This window comes from Lepisosteus platostomus, chromosome 5 (assembly GCF_059453375.1).
Source record: "Lepisosteus platostomus isolate fLepPlt1 chromosome 5, fLepPlt1.hap1, whole genome shotgun sequence".
In the NCBI taxonomy this organism is placed as follows: Eukaryota; Metazoa; Chordata; class Actinopteri; order Semionotiformes; family Lepisosteidae; genus Lepisosteus; species Lepisosteus platostomus.
This window is the reverse complement of record NC_142615.1, coordinates 7,867,668-7,886,887: the sequence shown is the minus strand read 5'-3', so window position 1 is coordinate 7,886,887 and position 19,220 is coordinate 7,867,668. Positions and strand designations below refer to the sequence as shown.

The window sequence follows — 19,220 nt, the reverse complement described above, 5'->3', positions numbered from 1 at the left end:
TAAATAGCTCATTCTTCATCTCTGGCTCCTACATACAGTATAGCCGCACTCAGTCTGCTTTGAATAAGCCATAAATCCAAGATTTGTTTAATCTGTTCCTCTTGTCTAGGCCTAGAGCTGCTTTTCATAAAAGAGCTGTTTGCATAAATAGCTAGGGTTACAGCTGAAGACACCAGCTTCATCCCCCAGTGTGTTGTACGTCGGGAGCAAGAGAAGAGGGCCAGGCCGTGCCTTTTCATAGATTTTTCTTCTGAAAAGTCGGGTTCTCGGAGGCAGATTTAGCCCCTCATGCAGTGTAGAGAGATAGACACGCCCGCGCTCACAGTTAGAGCTGCACCTTCACACAGAGTCAGACCCGCACAGACACGTCCTCTTGTTTAAACAAATACACAAACCTGACGGTGCTCACAGCGATCCAGACACACACACACACACACACACACACACACACACACACACACACACACACACACACACACACACACGCGACATCAGCAGTCACTCTCGCACACTGGACCCCAGCTCAGTCCTCACCTCCAGCTCCTGCGAACCGCTTCGAAAAAACTGCATTAAGAAAATTAGGTTGCGTTCCGGTAGCAGGCCATCCTGGGCACCAGTGTGAGTTACACACTCATTTGTAAAAGCCCTTCCGCATCGTCGGGCATGCTTCACAGTGCTGGACCTGGGGTGTGGGTGCTGTCTGTGTGGAGTTTGCATGTTCTCTCCCTGGTCTGTGGGGGTTTCCTCCAGGTGCTCCAGTTTCCACCCACAGTCCAGGGACAGGCTGCCACTTTCACTGGGCAGTGCACCGTCGCCGTGGCAGCATGGTGGGTCGGATCTGATTTCAGTCTTTATTTCCTTTTTTAGAGATCCTGTAACCAGGACCTGTTCACTGCCACGACGGACAGGGAAGCACGTCATCACTGGACATCCTCTTACCTCCTGTGGCAAAGGGCAGCTGATGAAGCTTTGTGCTCGCCGGATCATGGCAATCGCCACTCCACCCTGATCCTGGCTCAGCACAGGGCACCTGGGTTCACTCCCTTCAGACTAAAGAGACTCAGTTTCTTCAATCTGTCAGTGTGAGACACCCCCTTCAGACTAAAGAGACTCAGTTTCTTCAATCTGTCAGTGTGAGACACCCCCTTCAGACTAAAGAGACTCAGTTCCTCCGGCCTGTCAGTGTGAGACACTCCCTTCAGACTAAAGAGACTCAGTTTCTTCAATCTGTCAGTGTGGGACGCCTACACCAGCTTCGAACGCCTGTACACAATACCGCGGACCGCCTGCCAGACCAAATTCTGGGCTTACAGCAAACCACCCATTACATACACCGGTGTCTTCCCCGGGCCAGAGGAATTCAGGAACTCACGTTTACTCCGTCATCTCAGGCGATTCTCGCAGGGAGCAGAGATTTCCCAATCGATCAGAGAGAGTCGGGACTTTTTTTTTTTTAAAAAGAGGAGTCCTTACCTCTTAGTAATGTGAGCGCTGACCGCCTCTCCTGCGGATGGGAAGTTCTGCGCCTTCTGGAGCATCCGCCGACTACGCCAAATTTGTTGTAACAGAAGGAATAAGGTTCTGGATCCTGAGATGAAGTAAAACAGATGAGTGTATTGCATGCAAGGAACAATAAAGCCGAAGTCTTGTTTCAAGCAAGAAACAACAAAACCGAAGTATTGTTCGATGTGCCGGTACAAACGTTTAGGTTATATAGTCCTTCCTTGCTGCTTCAGACGTCATTCGGTGTTATGGTAAAGGGGGGGGTCATGGTATTTGGCCACTTAAGAGACCCTGGCCAAATGGTCAGTTTAAGATTATGCCCCCTCGCATCTGGAATCCTTATCAGTTAACCCCCTTTCCTGCCATAAACCCCTGTTGCTTAGAAGTCTAATTTTCAGGCAGAACTGACTTAAGTTAACCCTTCTTACATCTTGTCTCTTACTTCAGCCCTCTTCCATTTGCTAGTTCAAAGTTGTACAACCCATTTGTATCTGGTAAGCGGCGCAGTCGTCGTGCACAAAGAACGCTTTGAAAAGCGTCAAAGGCAAGTCATTCCGAGTTGGTCGTTTGTTTTCCGTTCAGACGCGACATGCTGAAATGATCTCTCGGCTCCTCGGTTGTCATTTCTGCTCCGTAAAGGGATCACAGCACGCGTCGGCTTCCAGCATGCTGGGTCGGGACACGATGCCGGGGGTTGGAGAGAGCGATGTCTTCCTCGTTAGTATAGTGGCAAGTATCCCCGCCTGTCACGCGGGAGACCGGGGTTCGATTCCCCGACGGGGAGTAGCTTTTCTTTCACCTCCTTAGAGAAATGACTGCCTTTCACTTCTCTGTTTTCTTTCACAGCGTCGTGCACCTTTTCATTGCTCTCGCTTTCAGAGCCTCCGCACGGCACACGACTCGACATCAGGAAGCACATTGAAGTGAAAGCAGGAAGCGCTGCGACATGCACTGTGCAGATCCCGCCACACTAAGAGGTGAGTGGGTCTGTTCGATGCACAAAGAACGCTTTGAGAAGCGTCAAAGGCAAGTCATTCCGTGTTGGTCGTTTGTGTTTTCCGTTCAGACGCGAAATGCTGAAATGATCTCTCGGCTCCTCGGTTGTCATTTCTGCTCCGTAAAGGAATCACAGCACGCGTCGGCTTCCAGCACGGTGGGTCGGGACACGATGCCGGGGGTCGGAGAGAGCGATGTCTTCCTCGTTAGTATAGGACCTGTCACCTGTCCCCACCTGTCACGCGGGAGACTGGGGTGCATCAGGACGCGCCTTGAAGTGAAAGCAGGATGCGCTGTGACATGCACTGTGCAGATCCCGCCACACTAAGAGGTGGGTCCAGTGGGTCTGTTCGATCACAGCGCTAGGCGAATCCCCAATCCCCTTTTGTGCCTGGCGACAAAAGATGTCTGTTTCCGCCCGGTTTCGAACCGGGGACCTTTCGCGTGTGAGGCGAACGTGATAACCACTACACTACGGAAACGGTGGTAAGACGTGCCCAGCGGCCCAGCGCTGAGCTTCGCCAATGCGATTTAGCTGCTTCCAGTGCCTTTATTGGAGTGCGCTGATGGACCGTGCTCTCTCTCCAGAGACCAGCACGCCTGTCATGGACGGAGCAGGAAAGGCGGCGCCACATTCTACAGCCCTCTCCACGCAATCGACGAAATCGGGCTACTGAAGTGGAGAAAATCGCCTCTCCAGAAAGTGCAAATATCATCTTGGAGACTATAAATCCTATTGCCGAAGGTCAGCCCTGTCTACCAGAGTAACCCTCCCACAGCGATGATCAGCTCGTCTCACACGCGAGAAGTTTCGGTTGGAAACAAGCGCCCCCTCTTCTCGCACGTTTTGCACGTTCGAGTAGTTTTAATGCGGCTCTTTCGTACACGGTGCTGATCTTTTGGAAAGCAGGAGGCAAAACCGAGTCGAACCGCCTGGGTGAAAACCAGGAACCCTAACCGCTAGACTATATGGCAGCGAACAACCATGCTGTTCCCGGCATCATGCAAGCAAACTACATAAATATGAGAAAACACGCAAGAGAGTTGTCACTCAGAGTGTCGAAGGGTCGATGTATACTGGGGCTCAGTTGAAATGCAACGTCAGGACTTTTCCGAATTATGTCACACGAAGAGAGCACAGCCCTTTCCGCCCTGCCGCGTGTGTCTCGGTAACTCGCTGTGATCGTATAGTGGTCAGTACTTTGCGTTGTGGCCGCAACAACCCCGGTTCGAATCCGGGTCACGGCAGAATAGGGGCGTCTGCTTTTACTACTCGCACGAATGAAGGCAAAAAAAAGCCAATCGATGTGAACGAACGGCGCTTTACAGAGGAGTACTGCCTGACTGGATCGGTGATGAACGACAGAGGCCACTCCGACCTCTTCTCAGTTTTCTTCAATGACTTACTAAGGATCTTCTTCACATTCGCCCATGCAGGGGAAGCCAGTTACACCAAAGCAAACGCAGGAAAGTGCATTTCAAGCAGAGACCAGGAGGGACTTGTTTACACCGAGAGTGGGCGGAGAATGGAACAATGCGCCCAGCCCTGTTGCTGGAGCCGATTCTTGATGAGCTCTTGGGCTCACTAAGAGGCCCCCGCTGGATGCTAATCTTTCTGTTGTTCTTGCAGGTCCTGCGCTGCTTTTGAGCCGACAGAGCTCGTCCTGGTCTGTCGGCACAGCCCAATTGCAAATGATCGGCTCCGCATACAGAAGGAACGTGCGTTTGGTACAAGAGTGCACGAAGGCACCGGAAATACATTGGGAACAAATGACCGGTCGCTCAAGACCTCTGTGAAGTACAGGAGCGTGCAAAACGAGGCTGTTTCCGCCCGGTCTCGAACCGGGGACCTTTCGCGTGTTAGGCGAACGTGATAGCCGCTACACTACGGAAACCTGTAGGGACTGCTGCTGGTGTCTCGCTTGCGTTTCGGGCTGAGAAAGGGACGCGTCACTTTAGGCAGGGGGCGCTGGAGAGAGGAACAAAGGGCGCGATGAAACAAAATGCCGAAACCCAGGATCGAACCAGGGATCTTTAGATCTTCAGTCTAACGCTCTCCCAGCTGAGCTATTTCGGCGGTGCAAAGAGCACACAGCCACCTGCTCCAGCCTTCCTGTGTTGCGGCATGAGCGCACCAAGAGGAGCGGGAGAGTGTTGCAGGAACGTCACTCAGAAGGAAAGGAACATGTGACCGGTCGTTCAAGTGAAGTACAGGAGCATACAAAACGAGGCTGTTTCGAACCGGGGATTTTTCGCGTGTGACGCAAACGTGATAACCGCTGCACTACGGAAACGGTGAGAAAAGGGCCCCCCCGGCAGTGAGTATTCAACCTTATTGCATTACTGCTCCCAACCAGTTGATATCAAATTAATTCCTAAGGGTTATGTACTTGTTTTGAGTATCTCATGTAGAAGTTGTAAACAAGTTCAATTACGAAACGGTCTAAATGAATGATATAAAGAACTTATGTCCTCTTGATATGTGTAACTCTTTGTAACTGAATGAATTTATATCTTTTGTATTCTGATAACCCTTACGATAAGATCTGTTAGGTTTGCATGCATATTCTATATATTAACAAATGTATCCTCGTGTATTAGTACCTGTGTGTGCGTTGTTTGAGTTATGTCGCATGGTTGGATTCTAAGACCATTAAAATAATCAATTTTGTGATTTACTGCCACAAAATAATTGTCCCAGTAAATGCCCAAACCCCTACAGAACTGGTGCCTCGTGAGAGAACACTACAACAGTGTGTGATATCCTGTTCCAGCCTGAGGAGCAGACAGCGAGCCTGTCTCTTAATAATACTAATAATACAGTGTGTGATTCCCTGCCCCAGCCAGAGGAACAGACAGTGAGCCTGTCTCTCAATAATAATACAGTGTGTGATCTCCTGTCCCAGCCTGGGAAACAGTGAGTCAGCCTCTCAATAATTATAATACAGTGTGATCTACTGTCCCAGCCAGAGGAACACACAGTGAGCCTGTATCTAAATAATAATAATACAGTGCGTGATCTCCTGTACTAGCCTGAGGAACAGACAGCGAGCCTGTCTCTCAATAATGATAACCTAGTGTGGAATGTCCTGTCCCAGTCTGAAGGACAAACAGTGAGCATGTCCCTCAGTAATAATAGAATAGTGTGTGATCTCCAGTCCCAGCAGGAGGAACAGACAGTGAGTCTGTATCTCAATACTAATAATACAGTGTGTGATCTGCTGTCCAAGCCTGGGGAACACTGAGGCTGTCTCTCAATACTAATAATACAGTGTGTGATATCCTGCCCCAGCCTGAGGAACAGTGAACCAGATACTCAATAATAATAATACAGTGTGTGATCTCCTGTCTCAGCCTGGGGAACACTGAGCCTGTCTCTCAATACTAATTATACAGTGTGTCATTTCCTGCCCCAGTCAGAGGAACAGACAGTGAGCCCGTCTCTCAATAATAATAATACAGTGTGTGATCTCCTTTCCCAACCTGAGGAACAGACAGGAGTGAGCCAGTCTCTCAATAATAAAAAAGCAGATTATGACCTGCTGTCCCAGCCTAAGGAACAGTCAGGAAAGAGCAGGTCTCTCTATAATAATAATACAGTTTGTGATCTCCTGTCCCAGCCTGAGGAACAGTGAGCTTGTCTCTCAATAATAATAATACAGAGTATGACCTCCTGTCCCAGCCTGGGGAACAGTGAGCTTGTCTCTCAATAATAATAATACAGTGTGTCATTTCCTGTCCCAGCCTGAGGAACAGTGAGCTTGTCTCTCAATAATAATAATAATACAGTTTGAACTCCTGTCCCAGCCTGAGGAACAGTGAGCCTGTCTCTCAATCATAAAAATACAATGTGTTATCTCCTTTCCCGGCCTGGGGAACACTGAGCCTGTCTCTCAATACTAATAATACAGTGTGTGATATCCTACCCTAGCCTGAGGAACAGACAGTGAGCCTGTCTCTCAATAATAATAATAGAGTGTGTGATTTCCTGTCCCAGCCTGAGGAACAGACTGTGAGCCTGTCTCTCAATAATAATAATCCAGTGTGTGATCTCCTGTTCAAGCCCAAGCGAAGACACAGTGAGCCGATCTGTCAATAATAGTAATACAGTGTGTGATCTCCTGTCCCATTCTGAGGAACAGACAGTCAGCCTATCTGTCAATAATAATAATACAGTGTGTGATCTCCTGTCCCAGCCTGAGAAACAGACAGTGAGCCTGTCTCTCAATAATAATAATACAGTGTGTGATCTCCTGTCCCAGCCTGAGGAACAGACAGTGAGCCTGCCTCTCAATAACAAGCCAATGTGTGATCTCCTGTCCCAGCCTGAGGAACAGAGAGTGAGCCTGTCTCTCAATAATAATACAGTGTGTGATCCTCTGTCCCAGCCTGAGGAACAGACAGTGAGCCTGTCTCTCAATAATAATAATACAGTGTGAATTCCTGTCTCAGCTTGTGGAACATACAGTGAGCCTGTCTCTCTATAATAATAATATAATGTATGACCTCCTGTCCCAGCCTGGGGAATATACAGTGAGCCTGTCTCACTATAATAATAATACAGTGTCTGATCTCCTGTCCCAGCCTGAGGAACAATGAGCCTGTCAATCCATAATAATACAGTATGTGATGTCCTGTCTTCGCCTGAGGAACAGAGAGTAAGCTTGTCTCTCAATAATAATAATACAGTGTGTGATCTCCTGTCCCAGCCTGAGGAACAAACAGTGAGCCTGTCTCAAAATAATAATAATACAGTGTGGGATCTCCTGTCCCAGCCTGGGGAACAGTGTGCCAGACTCTCAATAATATTAATAATAATAATACAATGTGATCTACTGTCCCAGATTGAGGAACAGACAGTGAGCCTGTCTCAATAATAATACAGTGTATGACCATCTGTCCCAGACCGAGGAAACGACAGTGAGTCTGTCTCTAAATAATAATAATATAGTGTGGGATCTCCTGTCCCAGCCTGGGGAACAGTGAGCCAGACTCTCAATAATAATAATACAGTGTGATCTACTGTCCCAGCCTGAGGAACAGACAGTGAGTTTGTCTCTCAATAATAATACAGTGTTATCTCCTGTCCCAGCCTGGGGAACAGACAGTGAGCCTGTCTCTCAATAATAATAATACAGTGTGTGATCTCCTGTCCAAGACTGAGGAACAGACAGTGAGACTGTCTCTCAATAATTATAATAATACTGTGTGAGCTCCTGACCCAGCCTGGGGAACATACAGTGAGCCTGTCTCTCTATAATAATAATTCAGTGTGGGATCTCCTGTCCAACTCTGAGGAACAGACAGTGAGCCTGTCTCTAAATAATAATAATACAGTGTGTGATCCTCTGTCCCAGCCTGAGGAACAGACAGTGAGCTTGTCTCTCAATAATAATAATACAGTGTGTGATCTCCTGTCCCAGCCTGAGGAACAGTGAGCCTGTCAATCAATAATAATACAGTATGTGATGTCCTGTCTCAGCTTGAGGAACAGAGAGTAAGCCTGTCTCTCAATAATAATAATACAGTGTGGGATCTCCTGTCCCAGCCTGGGGAACAGTGAGCCAGACTCTCAATAATATTAATAATAATAATACAGTGTGATCTACTGTCCCAGCCTGAGGTACAGTGAGCCTGTCTCTCAATAATAATATAGTGTGTGACCACCTTCTGTGGTCTGTTTCAAATCCGCCCGCGATGAGACACTGAGGAGAAATGAAGAGCCCCAGTCGCGCTAGAAAATCACCCGGGAAAGAGACTTTCAATGTAGGAAAAAAAAGTCGTTAGTAACAGACATAATATGTTTGTTTTGTTTTTTTAATCGCTGCGATGTGTGACTAAGCTCATACGACTAAGAGTTGCCCCCTTTGTCTAGATCTGGTAACCTGCTCGTTGCTGGTGGGCCAGGTCGTGTCCCCCGTCACTACACTGGGGCATTAAGACCCACACAGACCGCAGGGTGAGTGCCCCCTGCTGGCCCCACTGAGAGGTCGTATCCCACCTCCTCCGCTCTCTGCGAAAAGCAGTATCTTCAGGCCCTGACATCCCACCCCTGCCACTCTCTGCGTAAATAAGTATCGTCAGGCCCTGACATCCCACCCCTGCCACTCCCTGCGTAAAGAAGTGTCGTATAGCCCTGACACCCATCCCTCCACTCTCTGCATTAAACACTGTCGTATAGCCCTGACAGCCACCCCTCCACTCTTTGAATAAAGCAGTGTCGTCAGGCCCTGACATCCCACCCCCGCCACTGTCTACGTAAATTAGTATCGTCAGGACCTGACATCCCACACCCGCCACTCTCTGTGTAAAGTAGTGTCGTATGGCCCTGACACCAATCCCTCCACTCTCTGCATAAAGCAGTGTCTTATGGCCCTGAAACTCTCCCCTCCACTCTCTACATAAAGCAGTGTTGTCAAGCCCTGACATCCCTCCCCCGCCACTCTCTGTGTAAAGCACTGTCGTATGGCCCTGACATCACACCCCCACCACTCTCTGCGTTAAGCAGTGCCGTATAACCCTGACACACTCTGCGTTAAGCTGTGTTGTCAGGCCCTGATATCCCACCCCCGCCACTCTCTGTGTAAAGCAGTGTCATATGGCCCTGACATCCCACCCCCACCACTCTCTGTGTAAAGCACTGCTGTATGGCCCTGACATTACACCCCCACCACTCTCTGAGGAAAGCACTGTCATATAGCCCTGACACCCACCCCTCCATTTTTTGCATAAAGCAGTGTCGTCAAGCCCTGTCACTCTCTGCATAAAGAAGTGTCGTATGGCCCTGACATCCCACCCCCACCACTAACTGTGTAAACTAGTATCATCAGGCCCTGACATCCCACCCCTGCCACTCCCTGCGTAAAGAAGTGTCGTATGGCCCTGACATCACACCCCCACCACTCTCTGCCGAAAGCACTGTCGTATAGCCCTGACATCCCACCCCCACCACTCTCTGTGTAAAGCAGTGTCATATGGCCCTGACATCCTAGCCCCACCACTCTCTGTGTAAAGCAGTGTCATATGGCCCTGGCATCCCACCCCCACCACTCTCTGTGTAAAGCACTGTTGTATGGCCCTGACATCACACCCCCACCACTCTCTGCGGAAAGCACTGTCGTATAGCCTTGACACCCACCTCTCCACTCTCTGTGTAAAGCAGTGTCATCTAGCCCTGACATCCCACCCCCTCCACTCTCTGAATAAAGAAGTGTCGTATGGCCCAGACACCCACCCCTCCATTCTCTGCATAAAGCAGTGTCGTCAGGCCTTGACATCCCACCCCTCCACTCTCTGCGTAATGCGGTATCGTCAGGCCTTGACATCCAACCCCCGCCACTCTCTGCGTAACGCAGACATGTTACAGACATTTACAACAAAGACATATTATAAAATATTGACATATAGTGTAGGAGGCTGGAGCATTATTGGGAGACAGACTCACTGTTCCTCAGGCTGTGACAGGAGATCACATACTGGGCTGCCAGATCAACTGAGTTCCCTCATCCCTCTCCCAGTAGGATTGGGACCCGTTGTGATTCTGGCAGGTGTGGGAACTCTGGGATTAGATTTCTGAATTTCGGGAAGAATGTTTCTCTAATCCCAGAGTATCTTTCACAGTGCAGTAGGAAGTGCACCTCTGTCTCTATTTCTCCCCGCTGGCAGTGGGAGCACAGCCTGTCCTCTCTGGGCAGCCAGGTCTGCCTGTGTCGCCCAGTTTCTATGGCCAGGTTGTGGTCACTGAGCCTGTACTTCGTCAGGGTCTGTTTCTGTTTGTTATTTTTTATTTTGGTCAAATATTCAGCTAGTGTGTATTGTCTGTGTAAGGTTCTGTAGCATTCCAGTTTATGTTGTGTTTGTGTGTGTGTGTCCCAGTGTGTGAGATATTGCTGTTTGATCTGTGCTGTGATGTGGTTGAGTCTGGGTTGTGGTGCTCTAGCAGTGCTGTCCTGAGGCTGGTTAGTGTCGGTGTCACTCACTGCGAGTGTGATCTCAGCAGAGTCTCTGTGCTCTTGGGACACTTGACTCACCTGTCTCTCTCTTTCTCTCCCTGTGCTGTCCCTCTCCTGCCCCCTCTCTCCCTCTTTGGACTCCAGCTGGAGGAGGTCCAATCACCACCTCCTCTGAGACAGCAGAAAAAGAAGGTGGGTAATGCTCTGATCCTCTCTTTACTCCTGTCTAGTGTCCAGTCAGTGTGTCTGTATGAACCCCTCTCTCTCTTAGTGTAGTGTTCATGTCCTGGAGTGTCCAGTCAGTGTGTCTGTATGAACCCCTCTCTCTCTCAGTGCAGTGTTCATGTACTGGAGTGTCCAGTCAGTGTGTCTGTATGAACCCCTCTCTCTCTCAGTGCAGTGTTCATGTACTGGAGTGTCCAGTCATGTGTCTGTATGAACCCCTCTCTCTCTCTCAGTGCAGTGTTCATGTCCTGGAGTGTCCAGTCCGACTCTTAACGTGACTCTCCTGTCTCTGCTTCAGAAGCGCTGGTGCGTCTTTTTAAACTCCCTGAGCTGCGTGTCGGTGGAGACAGATGATCAGGACGAGCCGATGGAGGCGGCGGAGACCGTGGGTCAGGAGAGGAAGAGCGAGGGAGAGGAGGAGCAGGCTGCCGGGAAGGACAAGAAGAGGAAGAGGAGGGGCAGGTGAGCAGACAGGGGGGCGCCGCCCGGTCGTGTCTGTGATTCAAGGAGGAGTCTCCTCTTGCTGTTTGATGTCATGGTGACGTCTGTGTCTGTGTCCCTCACACCTGCAATAACAATATTCTTTCCAGGTTCCTTTCCTGGTTCTGTGCCTGCTAAGATCTGGACTGGACTGGACTGGACTGAACTGGAGCTGAGGGACACCAGTCTGGACTGAAGCTGAGGGACCCCAAACTGTGCTGGACCGAAGCTGAGGGACCCCAGACTGTGCTGGACTGACGCTGAGGGACCCCAGACTGTGCTGGACTGAAGCTGAGGGACCCCAAACTGTGCTGGACCGGAGCTGAGGGGCCCCAGACTGGACTGGACCGAAGCTGAGGGGCCCCAGACTTTGCTGGACCGAAGCTGAGGGACCCCAGTCTGCGCTGGACCGAAGCTGAGGGACCCCAGTCTGCGCTGGACCGAAGCTGAGGGACCCCAGTCTGGACTGGACTGGAGCTGAGGGGCCCCAGACTGCGTTGGACTGGAGCTGAGGGACACCAGACTGGACTGGACTGAAGCTGAGGGGCCCCAGACTGCACTGGACTGAAGCTAAGGGGCCCCAGACTGGACTGAAGCTGGGGGGCCCCAAACTGGACTGGACTGAAGCTGAGGGACCCCAGACCCCAGTCTGGACTGAAGCTGAGGGACCCCAGACTGGACTGTGGAAAACTGGAGCCCAGCAGGTGGGAGCCTGGTCAGTACCTGGAGGGGAGACTCCTGGGAAAAACTGGAGAAGAGTAGGGGTGTTACCCCAGTGTCCTGGCCTGATTCCCCCCCTGGTCTTGACCCATCATGGCCTCCTAATCACCCCTGTCTCTGAACTGGCTCCATCCCTCTGCTCTCCTCCCCACTGAGAGCTGCTGTGTGCTGAGCGGACTGGAGCATCATCCAGGTGGGGGCTGCACACTGGGGGGACTGGAGGGGATCCCCCTGACCTGGGAAGAGCTGGGAAGAGCTCTGAGGGGAGGGTCCAGACTTATTAATTATTATTATTATTCGTGCTGCACTGGGCTTCAGTCCTGGCAGTGAGAGGGGGACTCTGTGATCAGTACAGATACTTATGACTGTATAATAATACACGATAGAAATGGAACACAGGGTAGCGCTGTAGTCTCTTCGAAACGTTTTGAACTGCCAGAAGAAGTTTTCACAACCCAGACTCATGAAGGTACAGGTCATCTCCTTTCGGCCGGAGCAAGGTGTATGGTGTCCTGGTGATTGCTCCCGTTTTGAACAGAGTTTAATGTTGCGTTTCTACTTTATTAGAGAGAGGCACTGAACATCCTGTGATGGACTGGTGTCCTGTCCAGGGTGTGTGAGTGTGTGTGTGTCCTGTGTTGGACTGCTGTCCTGTCCAGGGTGTATGAGTCTGTGTGTGTCCTGTGATGGGCTGGTGTCCTGTCCAGGGTGTGTGAGTGTGTGTGTGTCCTGTGATGGACTGCTGTCCTGTCCAGGGTGTGTGAGTGTGTGTGTGTGTCCTGTGATGGTCTGCTGTCCTTTCCAGGGTGTGTGTGTGTACTGTAATGGACTTATATCCTGTGAAGGACTGCTGTCCTGTCCAGGGTGTGTGAGTGTGTGTGTGTGTCCTGTGATGGTCTGCTGTCCTTTCCAGGGTGTGTGTGTGTACTGTAATGGACTTGTATCCTGTGAAGGACTAGTGTCCTGTCCAGGGTGTGTGTGTGTCCTGTGATGGACTGGTGGATCACAATATTAATTCTCCTGCTTGACTCCCTCCCGCCAGAGTGAAAGCGGGACACGGCAGTAAAAGCTCAGCCCTGCGGGTGGTGGTCCTCTCGGCCACACAGGGGCGCTGTGGCCCCACTGGGGGGGGGGGGGTTATGTTCAAGTCCCGCTGGGAATCGCACCGACGCGGCGGAGTTCGTGAACGTCCCAGACACCAAGAAAACGAGAGAGAGAAAAAAGGTCGTTTTTGGGGTTCAAGAAGCAACCCCGAGATTCAGGGAGTTTCCCCGCTGAGCTTACTCTGCCGAAAACACGCAGGTTTTATTTTTTTTCCCGTGCCCCCCTCACACAGGCCGTTTCTGTAGCGTAAAGTTGTGTTTTTTTGCGCGGCGGTGGGTGAGGGGCGAAATTTTATTTATTTTTTTCCCACGGTTTGAAACAGAAACAGCCGGGTGGTGTTGTAGAGAGGTCGACGTGCCTGGTTTTCTTTCTTTGATTTGGGGGTCGGGGGGGGGGGGGTCTAATTTCACTGAACCAAACCCCACGGAAACCCGTGTTGGACGTGGGGGTGCTGAATGCGCCCTCGACGTGATTTTGTCTTTAAATTCAAGTGCAGCTTTTGTAACCCTTGGGCCGGAAACACCTGGACCCGTTTCCCCTGCCTGTCCGAGGTGGCGACTACCGGGGTCGTACAGGGACACCCGGCTGGCCGCCGAGAGTTGGAAAAATAAAATGTCCACCCAAAAAAAAACAGCAACCGTGAAAAATGTCGGCCATTTTTGTTTCGCGGCCGAGCCGTGAGCGCGTTTGGGGCGACGTCACGGGGGCGTCACAATGAGCCGCCTGACGTCACAGAGCGGCGGATTCTAGCGCGGGGCGGCGCCAGAGCACCGTGAGCTCAGAGGAGTGAAGAGAGAGGAGGAAAGCGCTATATAGTCTTTTCTAAACACGTGTTTCTTCCAATAAAGTTACTTCGACTTAGATCGTTAGTTTCATCTTCAGAATCGCTCTTCAGAATCCCCGTGAAATCGGTAAGTCAGTCAAAAGTGCCGCTGGCGAGAAATTACAAAATAAGTGGAGAAATAAGTTGTTTTTTTTACCGTTACTCAACTCTTATGGGTGTGATCGTGCTGTAAAAAGATATTGAGAGGAGGTGCACCTCTACACAGAGAGTGGCGGGGGTGTGGAACAAAGCTGATACCCTGGCTCCTCTCCAGACACAGCTGGGTGAGGTCCTCCAGTCAGGACAGGAGGCTCTTCTGTACACAGAGGAGGGCGGGGGTGGGGAACAAGCCGCTCAGCTGTATGGCTCCGCCCCCTGCCCTCCGCTCTGTGACTCTGCTTGTCTCGGCAGGACGATGGACCGACAGAGATGCCTCACGGCCGTGCGCGGTCGCAGCAGGACCCGGGCCCGGCGAGGCATCGTAAGTCCACCCCTCCCGCCCGCCGTCCAGCGTCCAGCGTCCAGCCCTCCTCCGACTGGCCTCTCCGCCCCCAGCAGCGCTCGCTGTATTATAATAATAATAATAAACTTCACTGATAGAGCACCTTTCACACACATAGCAGCGCAAAGCGCTTGACAGACCAGGTCTCACGGTAACACCTCCAGACGAGGAGAGACACTTCCAGTGGTGATCTTGACTGAGGACACGCCTCGGCTCAAGAGACAGGGTCGCGGGTCCATTATGGCCTTCTGAGAGCACAGATTGCCTCTGGATGTCCCAGACTCTTCCTGGACACACTGTACAGACTCACCTGTCCAGACTCTCACTGGACACACTGTAGAGACTCACCTGTCCACACTCTCACTGGACACACTGTACACACTCACCTGTCCACACTCTCACTGGACACACTGTACACACTCACCTGTCCAGACTCTTACTGGACACACTGTGGAGACTCACCTGTCCAGACTCTCACTGGACACACTGTACACACTCACCTGTCCACACTCTCACTGGACACACTGTACACACTCATCTGTCCAGACTCTCACTGGACACACTGTACACACTCACCTGTCCAGAGTCTTACTGGACACACTGTAGAGACTCACCTGTCCAGACTCTTACTGGACACACTGGACACACTCACCTGTCCAGACTCTCACTGGACACACTGTACACACTCACCTGTCCACACTCTCACTGGACACACTGTACACACTCACCTGTCCAGACTCTCACTGGACACACTGTAGAGACTCACCTGTCCAGACTCTTACTGGACACACTGGACACACTCACCTGTCCACACTCTCACTGGACACACTGTAGAGACTGCCCAAGGCCCCTAGTCGCGACAAGACTGGGCTGGGCTATGTGGTCAGAGGTGTCTCGGAGATGGGCTGTTTGGCGTCTTCACAGGTCACACCGGTCAGGCCGAACCCGGACTGGCAGCGGGAGAGGTCCCGGCCCAAGTCCCGGTGCTTTTCCGTAAGTCTGACCCGGTCGCCTTCCGCGAGACTGGACCGGCCGCCCTGTGGTGGGCCCGGTGCCCCACATCTACCCTACAGCTCCCCCCACTGACCCCTAAACTCCCGATACCCTACAGCTCCCCACACTGACCCCTAAACTCCCGATACCCTACAGCTCCCCACACTGACCCCTAAACTCCCGATACCCTACAGCCCCCCACACTGACCCCTAAACTCCCGATACCCTACAACTCCCCACTCTGACCCCTAAACTCCCGATACCCTACAGCTCCCCACTCTGACCCCTAAACTCAAGATACCCTACAGCTCCCCACACTGACCCCTAAACTCCCGATACCCTACAGCTCCCCACACTGACCCCTAAACTCTCGATACCCTACAGCTCCCCACTCTGACCCCCACAGTCCTGATGGCCGAGAGGTCTCTGCTTGCTGTGGTGATTGAGTGAGCTCTGTGGACCTGACCTCTGTCTTGTGTCCTCGTTTCCAGCGTCTCCTAGTGGTCCGGCATTTCACACGACCTGAAGGTGAGATCTGGGTAGGAGACAGAGCACCCCCTAACACCCCTGAGCTGGGTTACAGGGTAAGACAGCTTCTTACTGTTGGACACACCTGTCCACACTCTTACTGGACACACTGGACACACTCGCCTGTCCAGACTCTGACTGGACACACTGTACACACTCACCTGTCCACATTCTCACTGGACACACTGTACACACTCACCTGTCCAGGCGTAGTCTCTGCTCCTCATCCCCCCTGCGTTGTGTCTCCCCCTCTCCCCGCTGGACAGAATCCTGTGGTGTCTTCGTGTCTCCCCGAGCTCGTCCAGAAGCTGGAGAGGGCGGCCGAGCTGCAGCTGGAGCTCCCGGGGTCGCCCGGCTCGTCCCGCTCGGGCTCGCCCAGCTCGTTCCGCTCGGTGTCCCCCCCCTCCTCGCCCGAGAGCCCCCTCCGCTCCCCGCCCCCGGCCCCCCCCTCCGGCCCCCTCAGGCCCCTGCCCGCCCCGCCCCGCCGCCCCCCCTTCTTCCCCGCCATGCCCCTCGAGCCCCCCCTGCTGCCCGGGGCGGTGCCCCTGCCCCTGCCCCCGCCCGTCCTGCCCCCCATCGCCCGCCCGGCCCCGCCAGGCCCCGCCTGGGGCTCCCCGGTGCGGAGGGCAAGGAGAGAGGCGGAGATGTCTGACGAGGCAAGTGGGGCAGAGTCTGTCCGTCTGTCCGTCTGTCCGTCTGTCCGTCTGTCCATCTATCCTTCAGTCCATCTGTCCCTCTGTCCATCTGTCCTTTTCTCTGTCCTGTCCTTCTGTCCTTTTCTCTGTCCTTCTGTCTTTCTGTTCTTTTCTCTGTCCATCTGTCTTTCTGTCCTTTTCTGTCTTTCTATCCATCACTCTATTTATCCTTTTCTCTGTCCATCTGTCTTTCTGTCCTTTTCTCTGTCTTTCTGTCCTTTTCTCTGTCTTTTTGTCCATCTGTACTTCTCTCTTTCTGTCTTTCTGTCCTTCTGTCTGAGTCTCTCTTTTTCTCTGTGTCTGTCCCTCTCTCCCTGTCTCTCTCCCTGTGTCTTTCCATGTCTTCCTGCTCTCTGTCTGTCCTGCGTTGTCCCAGCTGGGCCTGTCTCCCTGTGTCTCTCCGTGTGTCTCCCTGCTCTCTGTCTGTCCTGCGTTGTCCCAGCTGGGTCTCCCTCCCTCCTCTCTCTCCGTGTGTCTCCCTGCTCTCTGTCTGTCCTGCGTTGTCCCAGCTGGGTCTCTCTCCCTGTGTCTCTCCGTGTGTCTCCCTGTCTGTCTCTCTGTCTGTCCTGCGTTGTCCCAGCTGGGCCTGTCTCCTCTGCTCTCTGACTTCAGCTCTGTTCGCCGATGTCCCGCCAGCCCGTCTCTCTCTCAGCCTGTCTCTTGACTTGCAGGAGGAAGAGAAGGTGGAGACAGCTCTTCCGGCAGGAGAGAGGAAGGAGGTCAGTGCTGGTCCCACCCTGCCCCCAGGCCTGTCTGTGGTGGAGTTTTGCCGTCTTGTCTGTCCCTGGGTCTCAGTGTCTCTTTCAGCCCTGTCTGTCAGTGTCTCTCTCCTCCTCCTCTCTGTCCTCAGTGTGTCTCTCTCCTCCTCTCTGTCCTGTGGTGTCCAGTGGGTCAGAATTAGTGGGCTACACCCAGGCTCACTCACTGCGAGTATGATCTCAACAGAGTCTCTGTGCTCTTGGGACACTTGACTCACCTGTCTCTCTCTTTCTCTCCCTGTGCTGTCCCTCTCCTGCCCCCTCTCTCCCTCCTCGGACTCCAGCTGGAGGAGGTCCAATCACCACCTCCTGTGAGACAGAAGAAAAAGAAGGTGGGTAATGCTCTGATCCTCTCTTTACTCCTGTCCAGTGTCCAGTCAGAATGTCTGTATGAACCCCTCTCTCTCTCAGTGCAGTGTTCATGTACTGGAGTGTCCAGTCAGTGTGTGTGTATGAACCCCTCTCTCTCTCAGTGCAGTGTTCATGTCCTGGAGTGTCCAGTCAGTGTGTCTGTATGAACCCCTCTCTCTCTCAGTGCAGTGTTCATGTCCTGGAGTGTCCAGTCAGTGTGTCTGTATGAACCCCTCTCTCTCTCAGTGCAGTGTTCATGTACTGGAGTGTCCAGTCAGTGTGTCTGTATGAACCCCTCTCTCTCTCAGTGCAGTGTTCATGTCCTGGAGTGTCCAGTCCGACTCTTAACGTGACTCTCCTGTCTCTGCTTCAGAAGCGCCGATGCGTCTTTTTGATGTCCCTGAGCTGCGTGTCGGTGGAGACAGAAGATCAAGATGAGCCGATGAAGGTGGCGGAGACCGTTGCTCAGGAGAGGAAGAGCGAGGGAGACGAGGAGCAGGCTGCCGGGAAGGACAAGAAGAGGAAGAGGAGGTGCAGGTGAGCAGACAGGGGGGCGCCGCCCGGTCATGTCTGTGATTCAAGGAGGAGTCTCCTCTTGCTGTTTGATGTCATGGTGACGTCTGTGTCTGTGTCCCTCACACCTGCAATAACAATATTCTTTCCAGGTTCCTTTCCTGGTTCTGTGCCTGCTAAGATCTGGACTGGACTGGACTGGACTGGACTGGACTGGACTGGACTGGAGCTGAGGGACACCAGACGACTGGATTGGAGCCTAGGGACACCAGACTGTGCTGGACCGAAGCTGAGGGACCCCAGTCTGGACTGAAGCTGAGGGACACCAGACTGTGCTGGACCGAAGCTGAGGGACCCCAGTCTGTGCTGGACCGAAGCTGAGGGACCCCAGACTGGACTGGACCGAAGCTGAGGGACACCAGACTGTGCTGGACCGAAGCTGAGGGACCCCAGTCTGTGCTGGACCGAAGCTGAGGGACCCCAGACTGGACTGGACTGGAGCTGAGGGACACCAGACTGGACTGGACTGAAGCTGAGGGACCCCAGACTGGACTGGACTGGAGCTGAGAGACACCAGACTGTGCTGGACCGAAGCTGAGGGACCCCAGTCTGGACTGAAGCTGAGGGACCCCAGACTGTGCTGGACCGAAGCTGAGGGACCCCAGACTGTGCTGGACCGATGCTGAGGGACCCCAGTCTGGACTGAAGCTGAGGGGCCCCAGACTGGACTGATGACCTTTTGTTAAGCATCAATAAATTTTTTTTAAAAAAAAATCTGTTTCGCTTTTGGTTTTTACCCCAGTGTCCTGGCCTGATTCCCCCACTGGTCTTGACCCATCATGGCCTCCTAATCACCCCCCCCTCTCTGAACTGGCTCCATCCCTCTGCTCTCCTCCCCACTGAGAGCTGCTGTGTGCTGAGCGGACTGGAGCATCATCCAGGTGGGGGCTGCACACTGGGGGGGCTGGAGGGGATCCCCCTGACCTGGGAAGAGCTCTGAGGGGAGGGTCCAGACTTATTAATTATTATTATTATTCGTGCTGCACTGGGCTCCTGTCCTGGCAGTGAGAGGGGGAC

General features: G+C 52.6%; 1 long non-coding RNA gene and 4 other non-coding genes across 5 annotated transcripts; 3 read left to right on the top strand and 2 right to left on the bottom strand.

The window, feature by feature from the left end:
* The first annotated feature begins 2,215 nt into the window (after positions 1–2,215).
* On the top strand, positions 2,216–2,287 carry trnad-guc (transfer RNA aspartic acid (anticodon GUC)). The gene has a single exon. It is a non-coding gene; the product is annotated as a tRNA-Asp (tRNA).
* Positions 2,288–2,908: 621 nt separating this feature from the next.
* trnav-cac (transfer RNA valine (anticodon CAC)) lies at positions 2,909–2,981 on the bottom strand. Its single transcript has one exon. It is a non-coding gene; the product is annotated as a tRNA-Val (tRNA).
* Positions 2,982–3,675: 694 nt separating this feature from the next.
* On the top strand, positions 3,676–3,747 carry trnah-gug (transfer RNA histidin (anticodon GUG)). The gene has a single exon. It is a non-coding gene; the product is annotated as a tRNA-His (tRNA).
* A 574-nt stretch (positions 3,748–4,321) lies between these two features.
* Positions 4,322–4,394, bottom strand: trnav-aac (transfer RNA valine (anticodon AAC)). Its single transcript has one exon. It is a non-coding gene; the product is annotated as a tRNA-Val (tRNA).
* Positions 4,395–10,973: 6,579 nt separating this feature from the next.
* On the top strand, positions 10,974–18,850 carry LOC148662967 (uncharacterized). The gene is made up of 2 exons (XR_015937127.1): positions 10,974–11,138; positions 18,296–18,850. It is a non-coding gene; the product is annotated as an uncharacterized LOC148662967 (long non-coding RNA).
* Positions 18,851–19,220: the final 370 nt, after the last annotated feature.